Here is a 13,921-nt window from a genome sequence, read left to right as displayed (position 1 = left end):
TGAGAAGGGAGCTGGGGTTTATGATTGTTAAATGTCAAAGAATACTTCTGAACAAACAGGATCATTGTCTTGTGTCTGAGGAAAGGGTGTTGAGAGTTCATTGTTCAGATGGGTTGATTGTAGTACAGTGGATGGGTCCCTGGTGTGATGAGATCCTTTCATTCCTTGGTATATGATCTGGATTGTTTATCATGTCTGGGATGAGTGATCGGTAGCCAGTTTTGGGCATGGACTTGTTTTTATCGGTCCCAACTGGAGAACCAGAGGGGCAGTGAGTTATCGGGTTTTGTTATTCGAGGAGCGAATAACATGGTGATATCTTGAGAAGGCGGTCTAGCAGTGAGACAGGCCACTACAGTTTCTAGATTTTGGGGAGTCATAAGGGTTATCGTAGCGGCAGAAGGGTCTGTCCATTTTCCAAGTGGGAGTTCCTGTTTGGATACACGTGTCCATGGAGGGAGATAGTTGTGTGTTATGAGATCCTTTCGGTGGTGCTTTTCGGTTATTGGGTTCAATCTATGTGTTGTGAGAAGCGATTTCGAGGGCGAAATCTAATTCAAGTGGGGGAGAATTGTAACATCCAGACTTTTAGGTGCATTAATATGGGTTTAACCTTGAGATTCATGGAGTGACTCGGCGAGTTGTGAGTCCAACTCGTCGAGTAGAGTCGAGTTGTCTGCGTGTCATTAATGAGTGGACTCGACGAGTCAGAGAGCTGACTCGGCGAGTAGATGCTGAGCAGAGAAACCCTAATTTCTGGGGTTTGGGATCTATTTAAAGGCACTTATAGCCTCATTTGAGGCTACCCTTCCTTGAGAGAAAACCCTAAATGTGCATAGAGAGCCATGAGAGTCTTGGAAGCTAAAACTTGGAGAACACTAGTGCATCTCTTGAGGAGAAGAGGAGATCATCCAACAAGGAAGCTAGAGAATCAGTGGATCTGGTGTAACTTCGTGCAAGGGCTTGAGTAAGAGGTAAAAGCTTGCACCTTTCTTGTTATTTTGCTTAGATCTTGTTGCTATGGAAGATTAGGGTTTCTTCCACCATTGTTGGGACTTTGAATGCATAAGGTCCCTTTTGAGGTCTAGATTTCAGATCTGGACTTTGTGAGGTCCAGAGAGTCCAAATATTATAGCTTTATTTAGCCATATAAGAGTTATTATGGTTAATCATCCTTGTTAGAGTTATATTGGCATTATGAGCCTTATATGCCATGATAAAATGTAAAGCTTGCAGCTTTACGTGACAATCGACCCTTAGTATGGTATATCTAGTGTTTGGGGTGATGGATCTACCTTAAATCGTTTGAATGAGGAATCTGATCGAAGGGACTCGCCGAGTCCATGTCCTGACACGACGAGTCGGTGAGGGTTTGTCCCGATGGGTTGATTGAGTGATAACTCGGCGAGTTGGGGGTCAACTCGACGAGTTGAGCTGGACTTTTTGAGACTTATGAGGATATGAGGGGACTCGACGAGTCGCAAGAGTGCACTCGAAGAGTCGGGTCAGACATGGACTGTTGACTCGAGTTTGACTTCTGTTGACTTTGGGGCTTTGGTCAACATGAGTAATAGAGACCATGGAGGGGTAAAATGGTCTTTTATCCACTTCAAAGAGTTAGAGAGAGAAATAATAGCCTTCGATTATTTGAGTGGTGAAAAGAGTATTACTTAGAGATATTCATCCTTTGTGTTAGGTGGAGGCTAGTTCGAGATCCGAGTGCGAGGTTATTCGCTCACCTGCGCGCGAGGTGAGTCTTGTCACTATACATTACCTAGAGTGGTATCTATGTGCAGACCGGAGGGTCTTATGCGTTATGTGTATGTTTGAGATTATGTGCATGTGATATATGTATGCTATGTGTTGTATAGACCGGACCGGAGGGTCCAACGACTTATGAGTCCAGAGGGTCCTCGATTAGACCGGACCGGAGGGTCCAACGAATTAGACCGAACCAAAGGGTCCAACGATTTAGATCGGACCAGAGGGTCCAACGAGCTAGACCGGACCGAAGGGTCCAACTAGCTACGGGACTGGAGGGTCCCGCTGAGACACATCGACCGGAGGGTCGTACCGAGTTATAGACTCGAGTGGCGTATGTGCTGTATGTGGTATTTTGGGGAACTCACTAAGCTTCGTGCTTACCGTGTTATGTGTTATGTGTTTTAGGTTCTTATCAGAATCGCGGGAAGGCGCCGGCTTGATTGTACACACATCTGAGTTGGAGATATGTCTTTGGAGGATCCTGGAGTTGTGACAAACAATTTTGAAATGTGTTGATAAATTGATACTTGTGATTTTTGAAAAAATGTGACATGTGATTTATTGTGTTTTAAAATGAAAAATTGGGTTTGAAAATTTACGTCGTTACATTAGGTTTTCATTAAGCCCACTAAGGTTTCACTAGGCCCATTAGGGTTTCGCTAGTCGGGCACCACCCACTACCACCTCGGGTAGTGGTGGTCAACGGCGGCTCACGGTGGTGGTTATGGTCCTAGCCCATTTTGTCCAAGCATCCCAAACGAATCAAACACAAACAAGGCACACCGCCACCCAACACGGCGGCTGGTGGCGGCAGGAGGCGGCAGCCACCACCTCACGGTGGTGGTTATGAGTTTTCTTTTTATTATTCCTATACGGATTACAATTTCCAACACACAATCCCGAATAAACACACACACACACTAAGATAAATACACACACAGCCACCCTTGTGGTGGCCGGCGGTGGCACATGGTGGCAGCCACCACCTCACGGTGGTGGTGGTGGGTTTTCCTGCGGAATATGGCCAAACAATACATACAACATAATACATCAACACACCTAAACACATGGTAAAACACGCACACACCCACCTTCCATGGTGGCTGGTGGCGAAGGTAAGTGGCAACAGACGGCGGCTACCATGGCTGGCGGCCATGGTGGTTCCTTTCCTCGATCTACGGCCAGCAACACACGCACAAGACGTATCGGTTTCATCAGCACACATCTAAAAACACAACACGAGATGAAGTACCGAGAACACACCCATCTCAGCCGCTTTGGGAGGCAGGCGGCAAGGAAAACGGGCAGCAGCATCGGCTATCGGCGGCAAATGGCGTTGGCAGCTGCTTCACGGTGGAACAGTCGCATGACGGTGACGACAAAGACGAAACCCATCAGCAGCAACTCGATCGGTCCTCCCACGACCACATCGTCGGTCTCTGTGGTTTCCCCTAGTTACAAACGACGTCCGGCGGAAGGAGCTAGAAGTAGAAGAAGATAAGGCGGTGGAGAAGAAGGAGAAGGAGAAGAGCGGCGGCTTCTGGTGGTCTCCGTCGTCGGCTGTTGACGATGGGCGTTCCAGCTTCAGCATGGTGGCAACGCCGGCGGTGAAAGGTGCCATTTGGGTGGTGCGGTGCCGGAGTTGATGTAGGAGGGTGAAGGAGGTGACGGCTAGAGAATGGAGGAGGGACTAGGGAGGGTGGCGACTGGTGTGAAGGGATTAGGGTTAGGGTTTGCATGTCGGTTATGATGAATATATATGGGGCTAACGGGGGTGACGGGTTCACCCGTGTCCATCCTCAAACATTTGTATATTTTACACGTTTAGTCCCTCTCCATAAGAAATCTTTTCAACTTAAGTACATAATTAACCTTTTTGCCCCACCCATCCAAAATCCTTTCATATTAAGTCCAAAAGATGCCAAATACACCCTGACTTCCAAAATCCTTTTCAAAATAAATCCCGAAATTACACTTTAACCCCCGGAGATTCAAATCTTGTCATTTGGTTTCCCGAAACCAACACCCCAACTAATTATTATTTGGTTTTGGATTATAATAATATAAAATAATAATAAAACTACATCTCGGGGTTCCGGATTTATTATTTAATTATTCTATTTTAAACGGGATGTTACAACTCTCCCCCGCTTAAATTTGATTTCATCCTCGAAATCGTTTCTTATCCTTCCTTACACGCCAGCCAACTTGAGCTACATGTCCACAACTACAAACATACCCCAGCCCTTCCAAGGAAACCGTACCCAACCCTCGCAGGGTCCTGAAACCTGATGATAAACGAATTCCTTTCACTTATCTCCCAACTGGTTACTCAACTCCTGATAATATGGGGTTCCTACTTGAAGACAGAGTCACAGACCAAATTTCCCTTGCAGTACACTTATACTTAACAGAAACCCATCTGGAATACCAGATTCTTGCCCGGTTGCTGAACCAACGAGCGATCTTACATAGAGTCGCTCCACGCGATTCCCGAAGGAAACTCGACTAGCAATAACTGCCCTAGATATATCGCCACTCATGACTCCATCAATCCTTTCGGTCCATCCAACCATAATGACCTGACAATCTGTCACCATCGAACCAAATACGAAAACTGAACGCTACCAGAATATTGTAGTCTTACATCATGTTCGGTCTCCACGACCTACCGTACCCTTATTCTGATTATGCTGTGGTCTACCCACAATCTTGCGAACTGGCCCACCCCGACCTAATCGTCTGAAACAATTAGTGAATGCTACGGGTCCTCCGACAGTCTCACAACACTTCCCTCACTATCTTCCCGCTAGTGAACGCTACGGCCACCCCCGCAGTCTTAAAACACTTTCCATACTATCTGACCGCTTGTGAATTCTACGGATGTTGGGTTTTGAGCATTCTAACACTCCTATGGTGTACATGCAACCCTATTTGCTTTGGATCTATGTTTTCTCTATTATACATGCATACATTCAAAATTCCAAAGCATCATCCTAACTAGCATATAATGGACTATCTATACTACAAAAGTCTAGTTAGATGACATACCTTTTGATGGAGTTTGTAGTCTTGAACCTTTAAGAGCTTAGTGCCCCAAGTGTTGCACCTCAAATGGAATCACACAACACCACCAACAATTGGAATAACTTGAGAAGAGGTTACTTGGTTCACTCTATGAGATCGACTTTGCCCTCTTTGAGTATCCACTAGTGCCCATTTCACGAACCATGGGGTCCTTTATATAGTGTGGCTCATTTAGGGTTACACCATGTAAACCCTAATGTGCATGACTTTCCATTTCCTTCATGATCCATGGGTTTTAACCTCCATGGAGTATCCATGGATTACCACATGGGTTAAGCCCAACATGAAGGACTATGGATCACAAGCCCACATATATAAGAATGAATGATTTACATAATCAATCTCCATATATTTAATTAGTCTCTTTTGATCACAAAATTAATTCCAAATTAATTCTTGATCAATACTGATTAAATAATATGATTTCATATTAATATATTGGAACTTATAATGCATTAATATAAATCATAAATAACCTTTTCTCATTTTTCTATCCCATTGTTCCGATGCCATGCAACCTATATGGACCATGCTACTCTCCGGTCGAGTACATACCAATAATAGTTATGGGCTTAGACATCTAATCCAACAGTCTCCCACTTGGATAAGTCTAAAACTATTATTCAAATATGACTCTAAGATCCCGACTAGCAATCGTAGCTCTAAAAGCCGTTGTCAAACTCTGACCTAGTCAAATGACGTGTCCATTAGATAAGGGATAATATATTCCTCCATTGTAGATACCATCTGGACTGAGACATGGATTATAATCATTCTCTCTGTCCATCTGTTTTTTCCCGATTTCCAATTTATGACGACCGACTAATTAAACAAATCAAATCAGTCCAGGCTTGGCCAAGCACTTAGGGGTGTCATCACTAAATCATCGAGGGGCCCACAGATATCACTTTTATCCCTCTAAGGGTAAAAGGAATGGATAAACTTCGACTCAAATTCTCGCTTGTACTTACTCATCAAATCACACACAACGATATGTTTTATAACACCAAGTTACTGGTGCGTTTACATATGTCAATGTGCAACCGATTTGCAAATTACAACTCACATGTCTTGGTTTGAAGAATATAAGATATTATCGTCTCATGATTCACTCGTGATAAAATCCACGAAGTGATTCAAATGAGCGTGGGTTGAATCCAATACTCGAATCTCATTCCAGGAGCACTCATGAATACTGCAGTTATGTCTAAGAACACCTAGACAAACTACAGACCCATTCATGACAGTCTTGCCTCAATACTTACTTCCAAAGTATGATCGACTGTCGACGGTTTGAATAACCTAGTTATTCGGGAAGTCAAAACATGCAAAGTGAAACACAAGAATAATACTAATCCTATATGGCCTCGAACCTTTTGAGCCATATTGATTACTCATTATTCATTGTTTAATGTTTCAAATAATCAACTTAATACTTGAATTGAAACAATAGTTATGCCATGCTCCAAGCATGCACACTATGTTTACCTATGGTCCTTTCTTTGTGGAATAGATCGATTGAAAACATTTCAATGATGCTCATTTCACAATTCCAAATCCTTATGATAAATATAAAAATACAAGATTCTTTTCCATTAGCTGAAATCTGTTAGATTCTAAACCTATATGCAGTGATCCTCTCGTAATGACTATGCATAAAAGCCACAAAGACTTGGCAACAGACATTACAAGGTATTCCAATGGAGAGCAATTCCATGGAAACGAAGTCTCAGATTCAAAGTACATTCCTTTGAACATCCTTCTTGCATAAAAGTTTCTAGCTTTCTTATCTATTCTTCAACTCCCAATATGGAAACATTCCATATTTGCCATATGACAACTCATTATTAATAGGCTCCTGTCTATTCATAATATTGTTAATATGGTCCTTCCATTGTTATACTTCCACTGTCCTTAAGCGACCAATCTTTGGCGAACCTTAGATTGTCCTTAATAGTTGTTTAACCACTTTAGTCATATCCGGTTCTATTCCTTTTTCCCTCTTAATGCCCTAGGCGTTTGGAAAATTTAGAACATGAGAATATCATAGCATATGCAATCGATCCTATACCCGAAGCATATGGGACGCGATTCATAATGTCTAACATAAACACATGATACTTGATCAGTCTTTTTCTACAATATTTTTTTTATTTTGCCATGTTCTCAAAATTTAGATTATGAAAAGGGATGTCGTAATCATAACCAAATTTTGAGAACGCAATTAACCTTTCCATATATAGAATTTCCTTATGTTGAACCATTCCAACATAACATTCATATATATTTTGACTAAAATTGATTAAAATCTCAATCTAAGCTTTTAGATTTGAAATGAAGTATGAAATCCTCTCCTTTAATTATAGCAAAACAACTTTTCAAAGCGAATTGAAACTTTTGTTTTCTATAATTAACATTGCTAACTTGCAATACTTAACATAATAATCATGCTCCCACTAACATGATAATTATATCCTTATTAGCATAACACTTATGATCCCACTAGCTTTGACATGTACCCGGAAATCAGCTGGACTTCTAGAAATTAATACTTTATTGACTTTTCTTTCCAAAGTTCAGATTTCTGATACGAGATTCTTTTATAAGACTTTATCAAAATCATACACCTTTCCTTAGATAACTCATATATGTGTCTAAGCAATTATGAAGAGGGATGCCGTAATCATAATGTTAGACCTTTTGCCATTCTCACTAGTCCATGTTAGTGTGCCGGTTAACCACACATGCTCCACTAACGACTTTGAGAATGCAAATATCACAATTGCTATCTACTTAAAATCTACTTAGTGAAAGCGTTTCCTCACCATCATTTTCATGAATCGGAGAGAAACCTTATGACACTTAGATTTCATGGTGTATGTGTTCCTATCCATGTGAATTTGTCAAAACCATAATCACAAGACAAGGTTAGTGACAAATCCTAACTCATATGGACTGAACTTGCTCAACCTTATTTTCTTGCCACCCGGCAGCCCAAGGGCCCGCCATGTCTTCCAAGTTGTTATGCAATCAATTAAGAACTCATAGAACTCATATTCATAGTCAATTTTAGCTAGAATGGGCACAGAAACAAGAATATGTCAACACGATAGGTTACAAACCTCAAGTCATGTGCTAGTGTTAAACAACAGGTTTTATTCTTGATTAGTTCTTGAAACTTTTCAAGATCTTTAAGACTCCCACTGACCTCTTGACATATAAGATACACTTTGTCAAAGAACATTACTTGACAAACAAATATTCAAGAGTTAGTGCGGATTTTTATCAAGAAAAACACTTCACACATTTGGTTTTAATTGGTCTTTGTTTTATCCAAAACATCACAACTTACCAATTTCAAATGTACAAGAGTAGAAAACTTTTACTCTACATTTGATAAGTGTTTTAAACCTTTCTTTATGTTACTCATGGTTACAATCTTAGAGTATGACTCTAAGACGTGTTTTGGAACGAAGTATGACTCATCTTCTTGATTTAACCATTTCAACAATTCACGATTCCTCTTCTTAGCCATACAAATGCACTAAGATATCCTTAGAGGATCAATTATGATATGATTTCATAATCATAAAGATGATCACAAAACATGATACTAAAGTACTATCCCATCTTTTCATAATGGAGAAACTTTTATCTTTCTGCTTAATTTGATTCTTCTCATTCATCCTGCCATACATTGAAACTTTTCCAATGTTTCAGAATTATACTTAAACTTGTAAGCATAACCATATTTACTAACTTTTAGTAAATCATGACGAACAGTCTTATTGATCTTTGTGGTGGACCTGACCTGTGCACAACCAAGTGTACCCAATCCTTCAGTCCTTCACTTGACTCACATGTACATGTGAACAAAGAATTAGTCTTAATTTATCAAAGATGAAAATTCTCATTCATCATACAATACAACTTGCATGATTCCAAGTTTCTGTCCAATTTGAAACTTGGGTGGTGAGAATCTTTCCTTATTTGGTAAATTATGACACTACCACAAACGAAACACACAGACTCACATGGAACAGACTCAGAATTGACCTTTCTCTTATGATCAAAACTTTTGACCATGGACAATTCCTTTCCTCTAGGAGAAGGAATCTTTTCTGGGATGTCCATGTTAGCTTGGGATGTTGATCTTCCAGTCAGATTTGCTTGACCATTGCGCCAAATCATTTCTGATTCAACAGCAATGAGAAAATATGTGAGATCAATTAGGGTCATGTCGTGATCTGTCACATAGTAGTCTTTAACGAACTCACTATATGACTCAGGAAGTGAATGAAGAACCCAGTCAATAGCCAACTTCCTTGGGAAGACGACACCCAACATCCTCAGCCTATCAATATGCAACTTCATGTCCAAGACATGAGTACATACATGCCTTCCATCTTTGTGTTTACTATTCAATATGGATTCAGTGATCCTGAACTTTTCAAGTCTTCGAGCTTGTGGGTCAGGGAGAATAATTGGAGGAGGTGGAGGAAGTGAAATATGATTTTCACTTCCACGATCCAATCGTGGAACATCATCTTCGAAATTAAAGCTTGTTCTAGAAGATTTGGGAAGACGATAGTTGTCTGAGGCAGACATCTACAAGGGAGAAATTCAAGTTAGTTGATTTAGTCCTTAATATAACACCCAAATGAAATATTAAGGCTAGGATCCAACACAATATTTTACAATTTTGGAAGAGGGATGCCGTAATCCAAACTGCAAAATATTTGAAGGTAGGTAAATGACGATTTACCAATTTCCAACACGAAAAACAAAATTTAACATTAGGTTTTAAATGAATTGAAACTCCTATATCCTTTGAGATTCATTGAACTATTCAATGGCATGTTTAAATCTCGATTGTACCCTTCAAGTTTGTGACTGGGATGTCGAGGATCACAAACAATGTCACAACTAGGAATTCTAATGCTTTGTAAACATTTAACAAGGATAACATTGTAACTAAAACTTGAAAGCATGTATGATGCTTATTCAATGACAACAGAATTCCATCAAACACTCTATACAAACACCCAAATAGTCAAACAAAAGGTTGGAAACCCTAGAAATCCCGGTTTAAGTCCAATATGTGTACTGAAAATGAAAGATATTTCGAGATCTATAGTTCAAGAAGGAAAAATATGTGATCTAGGTCATACTCCACTTAACATGTCAAGATAAACTACTATACAAGCTTTAAAATAACACACTACAACATAAAAATTTGTTATTGGACTATTTTTGAAAAATAAACAAAAGATGGGGAAAAAGATGTCATTCACAGTTTCTACAAGGATTAAAAGGGAAAAACAGCCAAAATAAGAGTTTGTATAAATATTAGGCTTTTTAAAGGACTAAAAATGTAAATTTTAGCCTAATGGGCTAAAATTTGGGCTTTTCGGCTATTTAGGCCCAAAAATGCGAAAAATCAAATTTAAGGGGCTAAAATGGAAAGTTTTCTCAAAACAGGGGCTATAAACGTAAATAAACTTATTTCAGGGGTTAAAATGGTCTTATTTATCAAAAGGGACTAAAAATGCAAAGATTTTAGATTTTGGGTAAAAAGTGTAAAAATTACGAAAAGTGTGGATTTAAATGCAAATCTTTTAACTAACGGGCTGAAACTGTCAAAAATAAAACTTTGGGCTTAAAACATTATTTAATTAAGTGTTTAGGCCAAAAATGTCAAGAAAAAGAGTTCAAGGACCTAATATGTCATTTTTCATAAAAAGGGCTAAAAAGCGCCAACTTTACCAAAATAAGGGCTGAATAGGTCAAACTAATATTTTTGGTCAATTATGTTAATAATAAAATAATTGGGTCAAAATATACAAAACTTTATAACTTATGGGTTTTAAATAGAAAAATAACTATTTTTATAAATCTATGAATCGTTATAAAACAAATTCGTGATTATTACGACATATCGATTAAACAATTTCGCAACCAAATACTATGCAAAACAAGTAAACATCCTAATGATTGGGCTTGAGAGATTCCAATCATGCTTATTGGGCCTTCGTGACCCATTAACATGACTTTTGGGCCCAACATAAATAATACATGTTATTGGGCCTCGTGTGACCCAATTACATGCTTAAGGGACCCTCAATGGTTTTTTACATGCTATTGGGCCTCAGTGGCCCATTAACATTACTAGTAAGGTCCAAATAAATCATATGCGAAATGGGCCAACGCGCCTTTCGTATACTCGACAGCCTTAAATAACATACAAAATTAGTAAGGCGTAGTAGTTCTCTTCTCCTCGTTTGTTAGGCTTACCTTCTCTTCAAGTAAACTGAAATCAGGTCATTAATCACGGTTAATCAAATTCATGTGGATTAAGTGAGTAATAACGGGTGACACCAATAAGTGTCGGTCGTAGTCTGTAGTTGTAATCAAAGTCTCCTGGAGGGAGAGTGAGAGTTTGTGTATAGATCTATACGGGGGTGACTCCCCCACACCTAAGTTGTTCGCTACAGTTAGACTCGGCCAATCTAGGGTGACAAAATCTTAAGATCAATTTCGGTGTTCATTAGAATGCCAAGACAGACGAACTAGTGATTATCATGCATGGTTATAACGACTCACATAGAAATCCGATATCATTTAAGAAATCAAGGGAAATCATATTCATTCGATGTGACGATACAATAATACAAAACAATCATAACTTGTTATCGGAAAACATCGGGTTTTCCGGGGAAACCAATCTTACTCATTTGTACTTTCAAAAACTCTAATGCAAAACTTCTCATTTGTACACGTTTTGAAATCATTCACGCATATACTTACAGGATCATCACAACATTTTCATGACAAGTTTTATTACAGAAAATATCGGATTTTCTGGGTTTTACGAACGATATAAACTATTTTACATCAAACACACTTATGAACTCACCAACATTATATATGTTGACCGTTTTCAAAATAACTTGTATTCTCAGGTAATCGTTAGAACGAGGAAGCATCCAGTGTGTTGAAAGTTTCTTTTGTAGTAGCTAATCACCAAACACTTTATATTTTGGGATCATGTAATGTAAACCATGTACTTGATGTAAACAATGCCGGTTGTACTATGTAATGTTTGGTGATGAATGTGTTATGTTTCATGTATATTCATTGTGATGATATTTCAATTTAAGTCACGCGGGCCCTCAGACGTTTCCGCCGTCTGGTTCGGGGGTGTGACAAACAAGGTGTGAATAACCATGCAAATTAGCTCGGTACACCTAATGTTACAACCACTTAATCAATGTGCCGGTTAACCACACACGCTCCATTGATCTATGATTAACATCAAGCTACCCTTTGCCACGCACTGTCAGTTGATCTATGATTAACATCAAGCTACCCTTTGCCACGCACTGTCAGTCCCGATTAGTGTGTCGGTTAACCACACACGCTCCACTCACGGCTTAACAAGGTGCAAAGTGCAATTTCATGGGTTAGCACCATATTCACATTTTCCTAAGTAACTAAGATTGGGAATTTATAAGTGTTTAGTTACTTAGTATTTATCATTATACTTTTAATGAATGGAGAATTAGAGTCCTATCCTACTCCTTCGGCTAACGACCCTCCACCAGTCAAGGAAGCGGTGGGTGAGAGTGGACACCCGTTAAACTGCCATTTTATAGGCAGTAACCTTATACCCCCCTTATAGACTGGCTTCGTGAATGAGGCCTACTAACGGTAAGACTGACTTTTACTCTTATACATATATATATATATATATATATATATATATATATATATATATATATATATATATATATATATATATATATATATATATATATATAAATATTAAACCTATAATATTATAATAGTATAAGGGTAGAATTTTAAACTTTTAAAATTCTAGGGTTTGGAACTAAAGTATTCAAAAGTGTAACTTTACAAATTCCAAAACTTGAGGGCAAGTTTTGAACAATTCAAAAAACTTTTGGAATTCATAACATATGAGTTTAATGTAGGTTTAAATGAGGAGACTCTTGAAAATCCATAACTTGAGGACAAGTTATGGAGGTCATAAAACAATTTATGGGAAAAAGAATTTTCAAGTTTATAACCTATGGCTTTAATGATTCTTTTAACAGAAAAACTTTTGGTTTTCCACAACTTGAGCACAAGTTATGGATTCCATTAAAAATCATTAAGATCACCAATAAAACTAACAAACATGTCAAGAAAAATTATGATCTAGGTTAAACTCATATGAACAAGACAATTCAAATCAAACAATTTTCATGTAATTAGCCTAACCATTAAACTAATACAAAACATGAAACTTTTGATAATTATCTTGTGAATTGGATTAGAATGATCATTACCACATCAAAAACAGGTTTATAAGTTCAAAAACAGTTTAGTGTAATGATTCTAGTCCAATTCCAGCCTTAAAAGTCGAAAATCTTCCCTCTGAAGCCCCAACTCGTCGAGTGCAGGAACAAACTTGGCGAGTTGGATGAATTTACTCTAGGACTCGGGAGTCCCCCAGTGGACTCGGCGAGTCCACGGTACAGGAAGCCAAAAATTCGATTTTCAAGCTATTGCATCATGTATAATTGAAAACCAAGCCTAGACTCTGATACCACTGTTGGGTTTTGATCATTCTAACACTCCTATGGTCTACATGCAACCCTATTTGCTTTGGATCTGTGTTTTCTCTATTATACACGCATACATTCAAAATTACAAAGCATCATCCTAACTAGCATACAATGGAGTATCTATACTACAAAAGTCTAGTTAGATGACATACCTTTTGATGGAGTTTGTAGTCTTGAAGTTTTAAGAGCTTAGTGCCCTAAGTGTTGCACCTCAAATGGAATCATACAACACCACCAACAATTAGAATAACTTGAGAAGAGGTTACTTGGTTCACTCTATGAGATCGACTTTGCCCTCTTTGTGTATCCACTAGTGCCCATTTCATGAACCATGGAGTCCTTTATATAGTGTGGCTCATTTAGGGTTACACCATGTAAACCCTAATGTGCATGACTTTCCATTTCCTTCATGATCCATGGGTTTTAACCTTCATGGAGTA

General features: G+C 38.7%; 1 pseudogene; it reads right to left on the bottom strand.

Moving 5' to 3' along the window:
- The window catches only part of LOC145105663 (putative microtubule-binding protein TANGLED), a 55,125-nt pseudogene extending 52,136 nt beyond the window's left edge, over window positions 1-2,989 (bottom strand).
- Between the last annotated feature and the right edge of the window lie 10,932 nt (window positions 2,990-13,921).

The sequence above is a fragment of the Lactuca virosa genome, chromosome 4, assembly GCF_052849685.1.
Source record: "Lactuca virosa cultivar CGN04683 chromosome 4, Lactuca_virosa_CGN04683_v6, whole genome shotgun sequence".
Lineage (NCBI taxonomy): Eukaryota > Viridiplantae > Streptophyta > Magnoliopsida > Asterales > Asteraceae > Lactuca > Lactuca virosa.
Note: the sequence above shows the minus strand (reverse complement) of the source record. Positions and strands in the feature narration are given on the sequence as shown.